The sequence below is a fragment of the Lathyrus oleraceus genome, chromosome 6 (assembly GCF_024323335.1).
Source record: "Lathyrus oleraceus cultivar Zhongwan6 chromosome 6, CAAS_Psat_ZW6_1.0, whole genome shotgun sequence".
Taxonomy (NCBI): domain Eukaryota; kingdom Viridiplantae; phylum Streptophyta; class Magnoliopsida; order Fabales; family Fabaceae; genus Lathyrus; species Lathyrus oleraceus.
In genome coordinates, this window is record NC_066584.1 from 298607688 (window position 1) to 298629658 (window position 21971).

The following is a 21971-nucleotide window of genomic DNA, read 5'->3' on the forward strand; positions in this document are numbered from 1 at the left end:
TACCATAGGTCTCCATTTTTTAGGGAGATTTCTGATTATCTTCTTGACATGATCATTTATAGAGTATCCTTTATCCAAAACTTTCACTCCTGTAACAAGCATATGAAATCTTGAGAACATAGTCTCAACGGTTTCATCATCTTCCATTCTGAATGCTTCGTACTTCTGGATTAAAGCCAAGGCTTTTGTCTCCTTTACTTGAGCATTCCCCTCATGAGTCATCCTTAGAGAGTCAAAAATGGATTTGGCAGAATCTCTATTTGTTATCTTCTCATACTCAGTATAAAAGATAGCATTTAGCAATATAGTTTTGGCCATATGATGATTTTTGAAATCGTTCTTTTGTTGATCTGTCATAGCATTTCTTGCTATATTATTTCCTTCAGCATTAACTGGGTGAACCTAGCCATTGACTACAAGATCCCAAAGATCTACATCGTATCCAAGAAAGAGGCTTTCAATTCTATATTTCCAGTAATAAAATTTCTAAGCATCAAATATTGGTGGTTTAGCACTGTAGTGTCTCTTTCATTGTTGTTAACAACGTTAGGAGCGACCATTGTTTCTCACACAAACTGGATCGATACTGAATACAGTGAAGTGTTGATAAATCTTTTATCATAATTAGAACCGGAGCTCTGGTTCCAATTGAAGGTGTGAAAAACACAATAAATGGGGGGTTTGAATCGGGTTTTAAAAACAAAAGCTTTTTACCAACTTAAGAACACCACTTAAAAGTTAATAATAAAGAGATAAAAACACAAGTGTTTTTATCCTGGTTCGCTTGAAACTTAAGGCTACTCCAGTCCACCCGCCAAGGTGATTTTGCCTTATACATAAGGAATTAATCCATTATAATCAACTGATTACAATAATCACAAATAATAACCTTCTCTGTCTTCTCAAGGATCCGACTATACCCTAGTCTCTTTAAGGACTCACAAAGAATAACTTTCTTTGTCTTCTTAAGAAACCGATTATACCTTAGTCTCCTTAAGGAATCAAACAAATAGTTTGAACAATATTTTGTGTGTTAGAAGTTGATTTTACACAAATGATAAACAAATCCTTAAATAAAAATTGTGTATAAAAATGATAGCTTTTCACAAAGAATTTAGGATTTGTCAAATATTGCAGCGCTTCAGCATTCTTATTTTTCTTCAAGTCCCCAAGCCCCACTTATATAGCATAAGGAGAAGATTGTTGGAGGGAAAATGGATAAATCGAATAAAGCGGTTGTTCACTGTTGGATGGTAAAAGAAGTGATACTGCGTACTGTCCTTCGCCCACAAATTCAGTGACATGTGTGATGTATAGCATTGTCCTTGCCCATAAAATCAGGTAGTGGAAAGAATATTTGATTTGTACTATGTACTATTTGATCATGTATCCATTTGATCTTATCTTCAAGTTCATTGGCTTTTGATGAAAGTTGATGAAGCATGAAATGAAGAAACATACAGCTGGATTTAGAAACTTCAGAACCCTCAGTCATAACCTTGAGGTCTTTAGTATCTTTAGAATCTTTAGACTCTTCAGTCATAACTTTGATAACCTCAATGTATGGCTTGAGATCTTCAGAATCTTCAACTAAGTAACACAACTTTAGAAGCTTGCCATTCTTTAGAAGCTTAATGATCAGAGTCACGTCCATAAGCATAAACTGAGAGAATGTTTCAGCAACAACAACATAACGTCTCCTTAGAAGCTTCTCATGAGTGAATCAGCACATAAATAGAAAGATCATTGCAACAACAACTTTGAACATCTTTCAAAACTTCTCATGATTAGCACAGAAGCGGAATTTGGCGCATAATGTTTCAAAAACTGATGATGTTGCATGTCATATACACAGAATCGGAATTGGTTGTTAAATCTACACAATAATAAACCATTAGGGTACCAAAATTGTTCCCACACAAATACAACATTGTTTTCATCAAAACCCAAGGTATAAATGTAGAACCAAATCTTTTTCTAACATTGCTAACAAGTCAAAAGTGTTCATACATGTGATTCCGTAGCCAGCTCTTTTCTTCAACAACACTTGAAGCAAGACACTAGTGATCAACCATGTTTATCTCAATCTTGAAACTTTTGTTATCTTCCAATGGTGCCTTCGGAATCATCTTTCATTCACTATTATATATCTTTATTGGATTTTATTCCAACTTCAAGATATACCTTTTGGAAAGTAATTAACGTATGCTTATCAAATTACTTGTCATTGAAGTTACATATAGTAATTCATTAATGTTGGCTCTTCGACCATCCTTTCTAACCACAACTATGTTTCCTCTTCCTTCCGATGTATTATGCCTGCCATCTGCAAACTTGATCACTTTCTTGACCGATTCATCCAACTTGGTAAACCAAATTTTATTTCCAGTCATGTGGTTGCTACATCCTGAATCCAGATACCATATGTTGGTTTTCTCATTGTTCGACTGAGTGTTTTCCATGAGTAGAATATCATCAGAGTCGTTTTCTCTAGCATGTTCATATTTCACTTCATCATCATCTTTTGCTCTAGATTCCTTTTTTCTTTGACAACGTCTAGCATAATGACCAAATCCTTCATGTCAACTTTCTTCCCCGAATACTTATTGCCCATGAATTTTTTGATTGAATCATATTGATTCTTTGAGTTCTTGCTTGAATTCTTATTATTAGCAAGATTATTTCTCTGCTTCGCCTTTTCTTTCCCAGATTTCTTGGTGAATCTTGCTTGCATTGCCTGCTCAGCCACTTCCTCCCTCTCCGAGTACCTATGCTTTAGTCTCATCTCATGAGCCTCCAATGAAACTTGAAGTTTTTCCACCTTCATCTTAGCTAGGTTCTTGAACCCTTCAATGAACACGACAATATAATCGAATTATTTAGTTAGAGATCTCGACATTTTCTCAGTCTTCTGCAGATTAGTGACTGATTCACCATTCACCTTCATCTGGTTCATTAGCGATACTACATTCGTAAATAATTCTGAAACTAACTCATCTTTTCTCAATTGTGTCATCTTAAATTGATTTCTCGGCATTTGAAACTACATGTCTCTACGCAAAAAATACAGAGTCGCCATCGGATTTTATTTATTCTAAAGGAAAGGGGAAATAACGAGAAAACCCCCAAAGAATGGTCATCGCAATCACGAACAGGTTCGGAAGTCAATTATGCAAGGGGAAGGTATTAACACCCCTCACATCCATGGTATTCCATGGGAACCATCTAAGATGCCTACGCTTGAATGGGTGTCGTTATCTTAATGCTTACTTGTTAAAGGTTTACAGAGTGGAGGTGGATTTTAAATTAGTTTGCTCGCCAAGGATTTGGGTCTTCGTGATTACGTATGTTCACTTGTCGAAGTGAGAAATCAGAGCCCCGTAGTTTGTGGGTACTAAATGTTTGTTTATTTTGTTGATTTTATACCTTGAAAAGGGGTTTTCGGAGTGATGCTCTAAGGCTCAAACAAAATATTTGATGAGTTGATGTTGTTTTTAGGTTTTGAAAGAAATTATTCTTGAATTCGGATTGCACTAGAGACTATGGATAAAGGCGAGTACCTCGAACTACCAAGCCAAGCGTCTTGTGTTCAAAATACTCAGAACGAGTGTAGGAAAGTTCCATTCTCATCCCTTCTTTATCACTTAAGGCTCATGGCATACAATCCTAATCGTATTTTATCATGTTTTGAATTTGATTTGAAAATGCCGCTTGACGTTGGATCAAGGGTATACTTACTGATTATGAAATGGTGAACGATTCTATGGTCTAATCATTAGATAACAAGCAATAACAAGACAAAGGAAAGCGAGTAAAAAGTACATCAAAATGGGGAGGGGATACATGGAAAATACAAGGGACTTGTGCAAGAAATAAAGAGACTTGTTGTAAGGTAGCCCAAGATAAAGCCTTGTGCGTGCATTGTGTCCTAAGCTAGAAAGCGCATAATGATATTACAAACATAACTCTCTTTCTTCTTTGAGAATGATGCCATGAGTGCTCCCTTGTAATGAAAGATTACAAAGTAAAATATGCTCCAAATCGTGCTTAGGTTAACCATTTGTCCAAGGTCCAATGCAAGGGTCTTAAAAGAGTCCTCTAAGTCCATAGTCCATAATCCCATGCTTATGTCTTAATCAAGTCCTTTTTTATCTTTTTTCATTTTTATCGTTTTTAGTTCATTTTATGTTGATTATGAAGATGAAGGTGAAGAATGACAATGATGAATGGACAATATGATATAAAGCAAAGTAAATAAATGGCAAGAAATTAAATGATAGAAGTTAGGTACGAAATGTAAAAGTTAGGAATTAGAATGCGGAAACGTAAAAGCTAGGAGTTAAGTGTTAAATGTTAGAAATTAGGATTAATCAATCAAACAATAATATTCTAAAAATAATATGCTAAAACAACTCTAAAATTAATTCTACCAATCAATATTCAAAATATCCAAATCAATCCAAAAACAATATTTCAAATAATATTCTAAATCAATTCAAATATATCAAAATCAATTCAAAACAATATCAAAAATAATCCAAAATCAATTCTAAAATTAATTCTAAAATAAATCACACGCATAATTCCAAAATCAATCTAAAATATAATTTCAAATCAAATCTAAAATATAATTCCAAATCAATCTCCTAATTAACTAACTAATCCTATAATTAAACTAATTAACAACTACAAAAAAACAAGAAGAGTGAACTCCAAAAACAGGAAGAATGGGCTTTGGAGTGTGGGGATCAAAAGCCCAATGGAAATGGATAAGAAAAGAGGGGAAAAAACGACGGAGGCTCCGACCTCTTTCTCCAATTCACACGAGCAATTCTAATGGATAAAGCAGGTCACGACGGCACACATTGTTGCGCCGCATTTGTCACCGACAACGGCGATTCACTCTAATGAAGCATCTCACACCATACTCCGCGTCCAACTCTCCTAACCGAAACGAAACACAACCTTCCATGTAATCAAAACAATGAAGGCATATGTATGTTAGCTTGGATTAGAACCTTTGTTTTTTCTGGGAATCTCGCGTTGTTGGTCAATGGTTGCCTAACTTAAGATATTAACATTCAAAGGGGTCTAAAGCAAGGGGACCCTCCAACTCTCTTCCTTTTCCTGCCGGTGGCTGAATGGTTAAGTGGTTTGAGTTGTAGGATCGTTTAGTTGGGGCTTCTCATTGGTTTTAGGATAGAAACTTCATATTTGGTGGTCTCTCATCTTCAGTATGCAAATGATAACCTGGTCTAAGTGGATCCATTTGTTGAGAACCTTTTCACAATAAAGGCTATTTTTAGGGGGTTTTAGCTAATTTTGTATGGGTGAATTTTTCTAAGAGTAGTCTGATAGGGGTTAATGTGGACTCTATTTTTTTTTTTTTTTGGATTTAGCTAGTGAATTTCTTCGTTGTAGAATTGAGACCCTTCCTTTAAAATACTTGGGGCTACATGTTAGGACTATTCCTAGCCAGAAGTTACTTAGGACCCCCTTGTTAATCTGTTATCTAAGAGGCTTAATTCTTTGAAGCACGAGTATGTTAGCTTGGGTGCGGGTGGTTTTTCTTAATTTTGTGCTTGATGTTATCCCTATTTTCTTCTTGTCTTTTCTGAAAATTCATGTAAAGGTTTGGAGGAAAATAGTTTGTATTCAAAGAAAGTTTATGTGGAGAGTCGTTAAGTGAGAGTGTAAAATCTTGAGTCAGTTGCTTCGATGTGTGTAAACCTAAAAGTTAAGGTGGCTTGGGAGTTAGATATTTTCATCTAGTCAACTTAACTTTTTTGGCTAAGTGGATGCAACATCTTATCTCGGGTGCTTATAGTCTTTGAATGTATATCTTTGTTGCTCATTATAGTTCCTCTATTGTCTCTTCTTTAAGGAGGGGGGGTTGATATTTGGGCTTCTGGTACTCCTTTTCTTGGTGGAAAGGTGTTTCCTTTCTTGGATATAAGCTAGAAGGCCTTATTATTGGTTTGTGGATGGTATCACTAGGAAGGTCGGACCAGGCTTTCAAACGTCTTTTTGGGCTGAACCTTTGATTAAGAGTATACCCCTTAAGGATAGGTCCCCTAGGTTGTTTACGATCACCGATTATCCATAGGAGGTGTGGAAGAAGTGGGGAGATGTGTAGACGAGACTCTCATTTGGAACTTCAGGTATAGGAGATCTTTCTTTGTTCATGAGGAACTCATTTTTGTTGAATTACTCTCGGTCATTCGAGAGAATATGTTTTCCTTGAATAGAGATAAATGGATTTGAAAGCTTGCTAAGGATGAAACTTTCTCGGTGTCCTCTACTTATCATTAATATTTGGCCTCTTCTATTTTTTCAAGTTATATCTCATCCACAAGAAATATGTCTCTCCACACATTTGGGGTAGTTAGGCACCTTCTAAGGTGATTATTTTCTCTTGGGAGCTTTTCATTGATAAATTCTTCTCTAGAGAGAATTTATTTAAGAGAAAAGTGATTGTGGACCCTGGTCTTACCATGTGTCCAATTTGTGGTGTTTTCATAAAGTCGACTTCTCACTTGTTTGTCACTTATGACTTAGTTACCAATGACTGGTATAGGATTTTGAGTTTATTTTGACTGACAGATAGTTTTTCTATGAATATTAGTCTTCGCTTTGAGAGCTTTCTTTCTTTAGATGGTATGACGAAGTTTAGGTGAAGAACCCAAAATGATATTGTGTTTTTTATTTTATCAAATGAGAAAGAAGTGGAGGAGATAAATATTGTTTTTAGCTTGGAAATATTTTTTTGGTAGATCAGTGGAGAACTCTTGCACTTCATATAATGATTTCAGAACTATATCTTTTGGATTAATCAGTAGTGAATCGAGATTTTGGAAAAATTGTAAATGTGTGTCTCTTTCCTTCATTTCTTAGTGGTCTTTGAACAAATGCTAGTAGTTTCAACTGACTTGAACTTTAACTTGATCCTTCTTAAAATACAATTCTTAGAGAACGTTTTTTCTAGAATTGACTCGTGATGACTTGTTTATTTTTTGCCTTATAATTTTTTCTTCTTATATTTGTACTTGTTTGGTTTCTATGTTGTAACTTTTGGTGCATTTTGTGTTAATTATATGCATATTTTTTCTTGGTTTGAATCTTTTATCTATATTATTATTCTTTTAAAAAAGTTAAAGATAAATTTTAACAATATTTATTTTAAATTTGAATTTTATTTTCAAAATATATTTAAGTATGTTATTTTTAACCGTGGGACAGAGGGAGAACAAATTATAGTTTTTATTGTGCATGCACCACCATGGATGATCAAAGCTGAAAAGGTCCCCTCCAATGTGAATGTGAACTTTGTTTAATTGCAACTTGCAAAGTGATTTGGTATCTTATGACGGAAAGTACAATTCTGGGCTGTCTAGGTAACTGTTGATCAAAAACAAGTGGATGTTGCAGTACATTTTGGACCACAAATTCAACAGCTGTACCAAATAGAAAATTATAATGCAATTAGTCAGTTAAATACTATTATTTTAAACTATCAAATTGAATCATGGAATAATTTACTGAATAATAATTGAATGTTATGTTACTGCAGCATACTCACAAAAGCAGCATCAATTGCTAAGTAAAGTTAATTAGTTTTTTCTTGACTAAAGTAAAGTTAATTAATCTTGTGATGATGAAATGCTTATAATATATTAATATCAATGATTCAAGAGACAACCTCAATATTCTAAGTGAAAAAGGTATGAGAAACTTGTTATCTTTATATTATCCTAACCCATTTCATCTTATCTTTGATATAGTAAAATGAAATACTACTTCAATGCGTTGCATTCAACTTTGTGGTTAGACTTTATAATTTCTACTAGTATAAAAATAAAAATTCTCTTTTTTTACGATTCTAAACCACTGAAAAGAAAAACAGAGGTAAAGTTATGATAAAGTCATATATGTAGATTTTGTCAAGTATCAAAAATTGAGGCGAAGTCATAAAATTAGAATGTTATGCTTAGATGTTTAATGGGACGGAATAGGGGAAGGTATTTATTTAGTGGTCTCCTTTTTACAAGAGAAATTATATTTGGTCACAATTTTCATATTAAATTCAACAACAGATTATATAGTTAACACAACTCAAATATGTGATAACACATTAAAGAGGATAGTTAGTGATATAATTAACCATATATTTAATACAACTACTTACGGATTTGAATATAATTGACAATAGCATAGTTATTGACAATATATATATATATATATATATATATATATATATATATATATATAATATATATATATATATATATATATATAATATATATATATATATATATATATATATATATATACTAAAGTAAATGTTCATAGTAACTAAGAAAGATTATTAAACCGCATTGCATGTACCAATCCGATAATTAAATAAAACAAAAATATAAAAATAAAAATAAAAAAACACTAAAAAAATAGGCTAAAATAGTCTATTGGTGCCGGTAAGTTAGCGGATTCTTGATTTTGATTCTTGTAGTTTATTTATTTTTTGTCTGAGTCTCTATATCTCACTTTTTGTGTTCGCTTTAGTTACTAAAGTCAAAATCCTCCTGTTTTCTACGGATTTAACTTTTAGAGACTAAAATCAATACAAAAGTATGATATAGAGACTCACATAAAAAAAACAAATTACAAAGACCAAAATAAAAAACTCGTTAATTTATAGGGACCAAAATACTATCTAAGTCAAAAAAATAATATCAAGAAAGTTCATAAGAGAATCATCAGAAAAAATTTAATTCACTAACAACTTCACTCCAAAGAATTAAATTAAATCTCAGACCAACAGAACCACCATTAACATATCAGAATTCATCACGATAAGATAAAAGATCATATGCACTCAAATCTAGACTCAACAGATACTCGATATGCTATATGTTAAGGCTAAGAATAAGGTTCTTAAGTCAATCAGAGAACGTGCATGAGCTCATCTCTCATCTATTTAGAAATCATATAGAGACCAATTTCAGGAAGATATATTGTGTTTATGATTTATGTTATATTTTATCCTTGATTATTAAGATGGTCTGAGAATGAGTAAGGTTAGAATTTCAACTTTAAGATGGTTTGATTATTAAGATGGTTGTTTTGCATGGTGAATTGATTCACAATTTCAGTTGAACAGTAGAATTTAGTACATTATCAATTGGTTATTTGAATCTCTATTTAAGTATGAATTGACTCACATAGAGTCTTAATTTCAATTCAAACTTTGTAATTTGAATAATCGAAAAACTATGATTTGACTTGTATAGGCCAAAAGTCTAAAAAGATGTTTTAAATATAGACATGGATTAATGAACAAATGTTTAAAAATGATGTAGAAAACCTATGAATAATCTAAATATCACTACAACTTATGATATCATCTCATGCTTATGTATCACTAAGAAATGACTTGGAAAATGGTAAAGATTAACCTATGTATTGTTAAATATCAATCACCACACTAAGAAATCACTTGGGAAATGGTATGAGTTGTTAAATATGATTAATATAAGGTATCTTTAGGGATGATGAATAAACATAGATATGGATTAATGAAGAAAGGTTAAAATGATCTTAATTCAACATGTCATAATTAAGATTGAGAGCTATTAATGATGTTTATGGATTGTAAGCAAGCACTTTAGAGTGACTAAATTCATTTAATCCATATCTAATTCAACAGTTCAAGACGTAACACTGAAGACCTAAATTCATTTATTTTTGTTGTATTTTTCCAAATTGTGAAATAGGTTAAGTTTCATTAAGTATTAAATTGTTTGTAAGGCTAAATTTTTTTGTCATATCATATGTGTTTACTATATATATATATATATATATATATATATATATATATATATAATATATATATATATATATATATATATATATAGATATAGATAGATATATAATATAGATATATATATATATATATAGATATAGATAGATAGATGGATAGATAGATAGATAGTAAAAATTAACGCTTTAAATATCATTCTAGATGTATTATCCGGTACTCAATGTTAGGAAAAAAAAAACATGCTTTAAATCCTTGAATTTAAAAACCATTTTTAGATTATCTTTCAGCTTCTGGGAAAATTGAAAAATATAAGAATTTAACATATTATTTAAAGTGCATTGATTGTCTATCTATGTTTTTAGTGTTTCAAGAAACAAGATTATTTTTAAACAACAAAAGAAAATGAAGGGAAATATCGATTTTCATTTCCATTCTCATATGAGTTTAATTGAAATACACTGACAGTGTAAAATGATTTTACACCATCAATTAATAATAGACGTTGGATATTGAAACAAGTTTGACTTTTATTTTAAAAATCTATAAAATAATGCAAACGGGTGATGGTGATGAATTGATAGTGTAAAACGTTTTACACTGACAATGCATAGTAATTAATCCCTTCTCATATATGTTCTCTGATTAATGTGAATTATATAACTTTTAATGTGAATCATGCACAAAAAAGTTATGCTATAGTTTGTATGAAAGTTTTTGAGCATTTAAAACTTATAAATAATGAATTAGATATTGTACTTTAGATTAATCCCTTATCATGACCAATATCAACTTTTGTCATTTTGAGATTTCTTCAACCTTGAGCACTTGAGCATGATCAATCTTTTCCTTCTTTCCACATATTTTTTTGTTATCAAAATATAATTCATCTAGAAACTTGAATTCACAAAATAGACTAGGGAACTTATTCTTAAGAGGAATGGATTCAACTCAAGGTTCCTTCAAAGAGAAGTTTGGAGTCACTTTCTTTAAGATACTATCATCAAACCAATTATAGGTGTCATCCTCTTTGGACTGAAAAAGAGGCACACCTTTGGACCAATAAGAAACTAGCAGGGGACCCAGGACCCCCGTCCCCCTTTGAATGTTAATCTCTTTAGATGGTCACTCATTAACCAGAATTGTGAGATTTCCTAAAAACGCACAAACTCTTATCCAAGACCTCCTCTTCACATTAAACTCAAACCTTATAAGCACATAATATAGAAAGCTCTAACTAACTGAATCATACGTTTACTCAAAATCCACCTTGAAATAAGACAAGTTTTCTTAGATATTTTGACAAAAGCAATCACCTCATTCACAAACGCAACTCTATCAACCACCATTATTTCTTTAAGGAATTTGATTGATCGGGGGGATTAAGCTTATACATCACCACCTTTAGTCTAGCAGTCAACACTTTGGCCACCAACTTGTACATAGATCCCACCAGAGAGATCAACCTAAAATATCCCAAATGAAAATGATATTTATTCTTAGGGATCAAAGTCCCAAAATAAGACGCAAAACATTTTGGTAGAGACGTGAATCAGTGAAATTGATCAAACATATCCTTTAAATCTTTCATAATTGATTCCCGAACCTTTTCCAAAAGGAGAAATCGGAACCATCCAGGCATGGGCTTATGTTGCGCTCACACTCAGACACCACATAATCTAACTCTTAAAGATTAAAAGGTGTTATAAGAGTAAGATTTTCACCATCCAAAAGAGAACGGAAGACAACACCCTCAAGACGGGGTTTATCATGATTCAATTTCTTAAAAAAGATCAAAGAAATAGTTAACAACCTTTTGTCTAATTTCAGTCACCCCTTCAATCCATCTTTCTCCGACCTTAAGAGTTAAAATAATATTTCTTCTGCCCCTACTTCTAACAGAGGCATGAAAAAACCATAATTAGTATCTCCTTCTTTAAGAAACTTAGATCTAGACCTTTGAAATAATTGATAATCTTTAATCCTTAACATGGATCAATATTAGCAATCGCTCAATATCTAAAATGTATCTCCTCATTCGATAAGGTCATGTGATCGTCTATAGAATCCAAATTACTCACCATCTTTTTTAGAGAGTCAATTTAAAAGTCCTGATTTCCAAATACATATTTGTTTCACCTTTTTAAGGTCAGTTTAATAGCTTTTAATTTTTGTAACAAAACAAAATCTTTCCAACCATAGATCCATGAACCATTACAGGTTGAATAAACTGACTCAACAAAATTTTCATGAGATAGCCAATGATTGCTAAATCTAAAAGGCTTAGAATCCCACACTTGATTAGAATATTTAAGGATATTATGACAATGATCATAAACATCATTGTGAAGGACCCACAGAGACATCTCACCTCAATGATCCCATAACTCGTTAGACACCAAAATTTGATCTAACCTACTAGCAACTCTACCAATGGGCTAGAACCAAGTAAAATGTCTCCCAAGAAAATGGAGGTTGATTAGATCCACATGAGAGATAAAATAATTAAAATCTAAGCAGACTGTAGACCCAAAGAATCTAGAAGACACACCTTCTAACACCCTGATTTTTGGATTGTTATTTTATGTATTTGTTCGTGAATTAATTTTATTTTAATTTAATTATTATATGCGGTAATTGAATTAATATGGATGTTAGGGATGTGTGACCTTGAAGTGGGATTGTGGAGAGTGATTAGAGATTGGTAAAGATGGGCTAGAATTATTAGAGTCTATTTTAATTATTAAATAATAGTATTTTAATTGAATTATTTAATTAAGATGAGAAAATATTGGGGCCAAAGTGTGAATTATGAGAAATATAGGGGATGAAGGAGATAGGGTGTTAGTAATTGGGAGGTGAGTTTGTAATTTTAACTAGATTAACCCTAATGATATAAATTAGGAACATAACCTAAGTTTAGGAGTTTTCATCAGTACGTAGAAACTTTGGAGAAGAGGCTAAAGGCAAAGGGATAACTTGGAACTTTGGATGAAAGGAGAACATTCAAACCAGTTCAGTTTCAGATTTCTTGCTAGGAATTGAGGTAAGGGGGAGAATTGATTCAATAACGGGTATATGATTAAGGGTAGAATTGAGGAGTCCTTAACCTTCAATAGGCTTTGTATGATTATGCATGTTTTGTTGTGATTATATGTGAATCTGAAATTTGGTAATAAATTGGTGTTGTAATATGTTTTTCATGATGAAATTTATGTACATGTGTGTGGGGTACTTTCTAATTTGATGTGTCAATATGTTTTCACTATTGGTTAGTTTTGAAGGTTTTTGGAATCGTGATAAAAATGGTGAATAATTGATGATTAGGCTTGCTAATTGATAGATATAGGTTGAGTGATGTTAATATAATGATTTCCTATTGTTTTCTGATCGATTAAAGTACATGGACTGAGAAATCAGAGTTTTGATGTGAACTCTATAGCATAAACAAAATTTTGCATCCTGCATGTCGATGGCGGGCGCCATGGTCATAACGGGTAACCCGTCATGAAGCCCATGCTCAATTTTGGAGTCGGTCGTCACGCAGGTAACGTGTTTGTGTTTTGATGTTCATGGCGTACGTCGTACCTGTGATGGGTAACCCGCCATGAGCCTTAAGTAGGCGTAAATACTTGTTTTTATGATGCTAAATTGCAGATTTCAATTTTTCAAGTATCGTGGAGGTTTTAAGTACTTATAAGTATTGTTTGAATGATGTTGGTATGATTTAAAGATTAAACATGATTTTAATCGAATTTATGAAGTATGTGATGAATGTTGGATATGTACACAATCAATGATGATGTTGTGTTACTTGCTGTGAATTATGATGAGGATATGTTGTTGTATGTGTATGATTTATGTTATTGCATTATGAATATGTTATTTTGGGATGATAGTTTGGGACGGGAACTATTATCTTTGGGCCAATGCATGTTTTATTTATTATCAGGAGGGGTCTTTAAAAATTATGTTGTTGTTGTTGCATTGATGTGTTGTGATATGCATTCATTATGTCGTTGTTTTTGATGAAACAGGCAACTCGCAATCTGAGCTGAGTGGATTGGTGACTTGTCCCGAATTCGAGCATGGTGGATTCGAGGTTCGAGCAGGGTGAACCTAGTTCTTGAGTTAACCAATTGATGATGATATGGTACCACATGAATATGAGTCTAGTTGAACTTGAGAGTCTCATTGCATAATTAAATGATGAATTTGTGATTGTTGTGTATGTTAATAGATTGGGTGTGAGAAAGACGTGTGTGATCGTTGTTGACTGTGTAGATATTTGAATTATACCTTGCAGTTTATACCGTTAATTTATTGATGTAAATTCTCATCCTATTTGCTTTGATGTTATCCACCATGGACCTCTTGCAGATAATCGGGATTAGAAGTTTCTATTGTGAGTGGAAGATAGCTTTTGAAGTTATTTCCATTTAGTTTCGTTGTTTAGTTAGTGGCTATGCTCTGATCATGTAACATCGGGGCTGGTACATTTGTTTAATTGTTGAATTAGAATGAATGCTTTGAGGATTTTTTTATGGCGTTATTTTGAAGTTGAGACAAACATGATTTTGTTGAGTATTTTAATTTGATTTTTCGCTGCTATTGGAATAAAATTGAGATGTTTTGAAGTGGGTAACACTTTAATCAGCATATAATACTTGTTACATAAGTTTCGGGGTTAGGGTGTTACACACATACTCTCGCCCTTTATTCATGGGGAAAATAGAGTTAAAATATCCCAAAACACACCAAATATCTCCACCAAAACAATCTTTACATAGACACATGCTAGCTCACATAACCATCTTATCTACCAAGACACACTTAAAATAGACATTAACTAAAACCAAATTGCTTTAAAAGCACCCCACTCTAAACAAACACCTAGAAAACCAGGACTTGAGAAGGAGAACGAGGATCTACCAGATCAAAAGAATACCACAATTATTTTCTACTAAGGGAGAAAAGCTCCAATCACAAAAAGAGATGCCCCACAAAGAATTAATAATGGAGAGAGTGACATCATTAAGCTTGGTCTCTTGGACTACCACAAAATCCAGAGAGTTAGAAAAAATGAGCTCTCTCGCCTTATTTTTCTTAATCCTACCACCATGACCTCTAAAACTAAAAGAGTTAATCAACATAAAAAATGTCCCCTATTCGTCCTTTAGAATTATGGTAAATTATGCTCATTTTAAGTTTATTGGAATGTATAGCTTCTATAGGCAGAGCTAAACTTTCTGCCCCCAGCAGACGATCTTGCTATGGTGTTTAGGGTATGATACGTAGGTCTTTCTTCATCTCTTTTAATTGGATGATTTCCCATCTTAGTTCCAGGGCTTTTAGGGGCATCTCTCCCTTGAGATCTGAAGTCACCCGATGACTGGATAGATATTCCTTGAACTTATTTCGTCATGTGACCTTTCTAGATGAGGCGTTCAATCTCATTGTTGATTTGATAATAATATTTTGTGTAGTGGCCCTTCACCTTATAAAACTTTGCTCCACCTATTGAACTTAAGTCTCATAATGTCTAATTTTTGGGCGGGCATAAGGGGAATATTATGTGTATGAAGGACTTCTCACCATATATATTCGTGGCGAGTATTTATGGGGGTGAAACTCTCCATACGCCTCCCATTCTGCTTGAAGGCCTCCCTGTCCCTTATGGACAAGGTATTGTGACTTATGCGCAGTTGCTCGGAATAGTCAGGATTGTGAGACGTTTGCTCCTTCACATCCCTATACTTTTCCTCTGTATTACTCTTCTCTCCTTTTATGTAGAATTTGGTGTGCATCATAAGCTCCATCGTGGAAGAGATGGGTCTCTAGGCGAGGGTTCATTGAAACTTTCGGCCTTTAATCCGTTTTGGAAGGCTCCTACAAACATCTTCTAGTTCGGGTTTATGGCATTGATAGTCACCTCATTGAGTCATGTGAGATACTTCCTCAAGGATTCTAAAGGGCTTGGCGAATATTGAACGGGATGGTGGTTGACATCTTCATGTGTCTACTCACCGAGAATTTGTGTACCAACCTCTTTATCAAGTCTTAATATCTAGTGACTTAGAGTTGTAACAGGCTCATGTACAATCTCAACACGGTATTCCTAAAGGTGCTAGAAAGGAACTTGCATTTTAAGGAATCTGAGGCTCCAATGATCACCAATTTTGTTAATGGAGGAGACATGCTCTTAGGGGTCACTTCTTTTATCAAACTTTGCGAGTGATTATGGCTTGAAACTTTTTGGTACGGATGGCCTATATTTTGTCAAAGAGAGGTTGGAGGTCCAAAATTCTTGCCCCCTCATTGGGATCGACTACCTGTTGGTGCTGGTGAAGGTTAAGGACATTGTCATCCAAATTCTAACTATGGCAACATAAATCATCCATAACGGTGTGATTCTTAGTTATGGCTTTATGATCATTGTCAGAGTTGTTGTCGGCTAAGGTTGTTGCTCACATGTTCACCATATAGGAAGGGATTGAAGAGGCAGGTGGCTAGTTGATTGTCGAATATAAAGTTAGCCCAAATCAATTCTACAAGGGGCCATGGTGGAAGCCAATTGTACTTGCTAAAAAAGTACACTGAGGGTGATCCTATATTTGTAGGGTTTTCTATGGTGTTTAGGGTATTTTTACGGTGGTTAGGGGTAGTTCATACAGAATGGTTAAAATCTTTGTATATGGTTTTTCCAGGTAAAACTTAGAGATCCCCTCACACTCCTAAAGTCGAGGAATTTATAAAGGCTCATTAGGCATAAGCTGGAGATTCTAAAGCCAGTTTCTCTAGCCTCTATGACCAGACAACATGATTAAAAGGAGACATGTTCTCCCCGAGATCATGGGGAAGAAATTTCCCTTGTTGACTCTCTCTCTCTCTCTCTCTCTCTCTCTCTCTCTCTCTCTCTCCAATTAGGCAACCCACATTTATCGAGCAGTGAGAATTACCTCGGGTGAACCAAGCCCAATATGTCTTGTCACTAAAACCGACGACCTTTAGCTTTGCTAGGAAGCTTTCCCCTCGCATGTGTTTTTTTATCAATGGGAAAGAAGGAAGCAACGTAAAATTAAGCTCATGAGAATTGAATTCTCATAGAGTTTGCTAAACATATATTAACTAAAGGAGAGGGGCAAATAGAAAACACTCTCAATTCCTCAACAAGTGAGATTCCCAGTTTAGAAAGACAATCGACACTAGCATTCTCATCGTGTAAGGTGTGAACAAATATGAGATAACACTCTTTATGAATAAGGAACTGGATATATTCCACCAGAGGTGCATAAAGATGAGTATAAGACACACCCTCTTGAATAAACTTCTGAGTCGTTTCAGAGTTAAACTTCCAAATCAAATTTGTAAAACCATGATTCCAAGCAATATCAAGACCATGAGAAATGTCTTGAAGCTCAGCATATATATTAGATGTGAAACCATAACTTCCTGCAAAACATGTATCCAACCTTTAGAAAAGTTTCTCAAAAGACCACAAAAGTCGGATGGCCCTGGATTACCAATGGAACTATCATCCACAATGACCTTTATCACATTCTCTAGGGGAGGGTGTCAGGACACAAGTCTAGGGGTTGATATCTTATTAGAACCTCCAAAAACCTGACTGGTAGAGTGTAAAAGAATGGTTATTTGGCTAAGAATATTCTAAAGATGATTGTTGTTTTTGAAGGATTATTTGTTACGAGATTTTCAAATCATCCAACAACAAATGAGAAGCAAAGGCAATGATTGGCGACCGCATTAATTTTCATCCAATTATATATATCATTCTTATAAAAAATAATGTGAGATGGAAAACTGAAATTATTCCAAACTTGCATGGCCTTAGGGAAATCTCTAAGAGTGTGTAAGATGGCTTCATTAGCTGCACCACATCTATAACAAGAAGAAATATTGACATGTGATAAGTGACCCATGTATAGTTGGTAGGTAACTTTCCATACATGATGATCCAAACAAAATAACGAATAGGTAACTTGAGGTTCCAAATCCAATATCAAGTCATTGTATGGATATGAGGTGGATTGGGCTCCAAAGTTAACTAAGACTAAGATATAATAAGTACCTAATACTGAAGGTTCCCAAATAAGAATATCATATGAGTCATCACTAGTAAAGATACTAGCCATCTCAAATTTTATGTCATGATGAAGATGGTGGAGATGATGTCAAAATTCTAAGTACCATAACTGCAGACTTCCATGATATGTAGGTGCATATCTTGCTCCTCCACTGAAGGAGTTCTATCACAAATTCTTCCATTTATGAGACATTTATCATACCAAATGGAAATTTCCCATCTCCCTACTCTTGTGATAAAACCTTGCTTGAGAGCCTCGGTTGCTTTAGCAATAGGACACCATGTGTACTATGCTCCATGGTTATTATTCGCCTCTAGGATACGAGCTACAAAATTATATATAGTTGATAATAAATAAACCCATAACTTCTCAATATTGTGAAGAAGTTCCCAAACATGTTTACCAAACATGGAAACATTAACAGGTCTAGCTCTCCTGATGCCAATACCAACTCTAGTAGAAGGTTGAGTTATGATATCCCATTAAACCTAGTTACTAGATTTTCCTCCCTGAATGAACTATCTTATACGATAATCAATCTTACTACATATGTCTTCTTGAAGCCACAAATTATGCATGGTATAAATATGTATGAAACTAAGCACATATTTAGCACGACTCGCCCTCTTAGACCTACTAAGAAGCCTACATTTCCATCCAGATAAACAAGAATTAGTGTCATCAATGATAAAGGAGAAATTCACATTTGTGACCCTACTAGAAAGCAAAGGAAATCCAAGATATTTAACAATATTAATGGTATTATTGAAGTTAATCATACCTTCAAATTTCATTACCTTTGCCCAAGATAAATTCTTAGAGGGAGGTGTGGCGGTAAATTCATGATCATCAAGCTATGGATAAGCTGGACATCAATTAAACAAGAGTCGCCACCGCGCTTTTATTTTTTCCAAGGGAAAAGTACGAACAAAACTCAAGAATAAGAAGTTTTCAAATCAAAACTAATAAAATGCCAGAAATTACAGGTAAGGGGTTGGTTACACAGAGGGAAGGTGTTAGCACCCAAAGTGTCCTAGGTACTCCCAGGGAACCCTTTCTTGTGTGCATATGTGTTTTTGTAAAAATGATGTTTGCAAACAAATAGAATGGAGGGATGAGAAAAGAATTCATTAATTATATTTTTGTGTTTGACAAGACCTTCGGACTTGTGCCTACGTACCAACATAAAATGAGGGATCAAAACCTCGTAGTTTGTGGTATCAATTTCAAAGTGGATGCATTTCTTTTAACAAAAAATTTAAGTTTGAAAGGCACAAAGGCCTAAAATGATTTGAATGAGTGTTAGTTCTTTTAGCTTTTGAAAATTTTAAGTCGAGATTAGTTAAGTTTATTTACAAGTTTGCTTAAGAAAAGAGTTTGAAAATGCAATGGCATAAGGCCAAAGTTTCTAGTTTGCAAAAAACGGTCTAAGTTTAGAAACAGACAAAAGCAAAGAAGTTTTTAAAAGGAGAGAGATATTTGAAATTAAAGAAGTGGGGAGGAGATGAAGAGACTAATCCTAAGCACAAATTTAAAAGTTGAGAGTTGAAAAGATCTTACCAATGGGATGCAATCCAATAGACAAGAATGCCATATAGAAACCCCCAATTCCCTTGGACTTTAGAATCAAGCAACAAATAATGCATAAAATATGAACTTGAAGATCAAGGCATCAAATAAAGATATCCCCATCCAAGCTTAGCAACTCTATGATCTTCTTCAAATTTTCCCATGTAGCAGATGAATTCCAAGATGGCATAAGTCACAGGTTCAAAATAACAGCTTCACAATGATCATGTTGCAGATGAACTTAAATGGATCTTCAATATTGCATCAGATGAAGTTTCAATTCTCAAGCACTTGGTTTCATGAAAGTTGGCATTGGCCAAGTCCTTTACATAGGGAGTGTTGCCTAAATTCTAAGTCCAATTGTCTCAGATCAAACCAACAGTCCACACAAGATATTTTTAAGGTTTTTGTTCTTATTATGTACATTAATAGTCAAAGACCACACAAACAAACACAATATACACAAACAAAATATATCACAAAATATAGTTCAAGTGGACAAAGTGAAAATGACATTGAACATAAATAATTAGAATGGTATGAATAATGACAAATGAATAAAGTTCTAAGAAAATAAAGTGCATTAAAATAAAGGACTTGAAATTAAATGTTAGTTGTTAATAAGTTAGAAGTTAGTATTTCTTTTGCTTTTGCTCTTTTGTTTAAGTCATTCTTTGGAGAACACTCAACCCACTTATCACAAGCATGTATCCTTGAACCAAGACATCTTCCAAAGGAAGGAAAAAAGGTCAAGTTTCCACACAATACCATGAAAGAGGGGAGACTTACAATCTCACTAACTAGAATGTTATGCCTTTTGTGTCAAAATTTAGCGCTATATTAAGCAATCGTAATTGGACTTATGTAAAAGTCACAACTATTTGAGGCCGGACAATAGAATTTTGGTGTTAATGCATGTTAGAGACATAATATGATGAACTATGCTCATGAAACATACCACACACAAAAAGAATATGCAAAGTGGGATGGAGCTAATCTCATCCATACTTATGTTGATTTTGCAATCAATTAGCCTTAGGATATGGAGATATCATAGGTCCATGAAATGAATAAGAAGAGAATGGGATTGAGATTAAGAGGGAGGGGAAATGGATCAAACTCAAATTGGACAAAGGAGGACTTTTACCAAGTTAAGATCATTCATTCATTTTGGGAGATGGAATGTACATTCCATCAATCCCCTAAATTCAATGATCTTAACCTAACAAAGTCAAATCAACCTTGACCAAGGCCCAACAACACAAGTCAAACTCACAAAGGCAATTAGAATGGCTCTACACAATTAATTTGGCATTTAATCAATTAAAAATATTAAAAATAATGCATTAAATTAAATATGGTTGGTCAATTTCCTAAAACCTCATCAAAACACCAAAGAAATGGCCATGAGATTTATCATAGGTCAAACAAGGTCAAAGGACCTTGGAGAAAAAATTTCAGAATTTTTGGAAACTTAAAAGTATTTTTAAACAATTAAAAATATTCACAAAATCAATTAAATCATGAAAAATATTAATAATGATACAAAAAATAATTTTAATTCAGAAAATGAAAGAGGAATTTATTTAAAATATTTTGGTGAAACTCTCATATTTTTTGTATCAATATTAAAATTAATATGAATTAATGAAAATCAAAAGAATAAAAATAAAAATCAGATAATTAGAAAAACGAGGACCACTTGATCTCCCTCATTAATTGAGGTGGCAGATCAAGTGGTGGAGAACGCGCGTTCCATGATGCGCGCTAGTCAACTGCCCACACGCTTGGTAATCACAATGAGCGCTCCAGATTAAAATATTTTAAAACAAATCAATGGCTCTGAACACTTCCAGCTCATTGCCGGAGCCAAATGTCGGTCATCTTCTCCGATGACCCTGGCCGAACTAGTTCAATCATCACCATATCATAAATGAAAAAGGAGGGCATGATCTTAAAGAAAAAATGGCGTAGATCACGAATATCACCTCAATTTAACCTAACTCCAAATATATAAAGAGATACGTGGAGTTGAATTTTGAGGTGTGTCAACTGAGTTGCTTCGATTTGACCTCAAAGCAACTCAATCTTCTTGCCTACATTGGTAGGACTTCAGACAACCAAAGATCCAAGAGAATTGATGAGAATTAAGAGAGAATCGAAGAGAAGAAACATCTGGAAAAATACCTTCAATGCTGTGCAGAAATGGGTCTCTCTTTGCTTCAATTTGTGCTTGATCTTGCTTATGGAACTTATGGAAGTGGCTTAAGAGTAATGCAAAGCTTTGGATCCTGAAGTTTTTGAATCTCCAAACAATTAGATTCAAACTCAAATTTCAATTAAAATTTATCAGGTTTTCCTTTGAATGGTGAGGGTTTGAAGCTAGGGATTCAAAGTTGGCGTGCAAGGTTCTTCAAACTGAAGGATTAAACCTTTATTTATAGCAAATGGGAAGTGTTATTTGCACACTTGAAATTACTTCC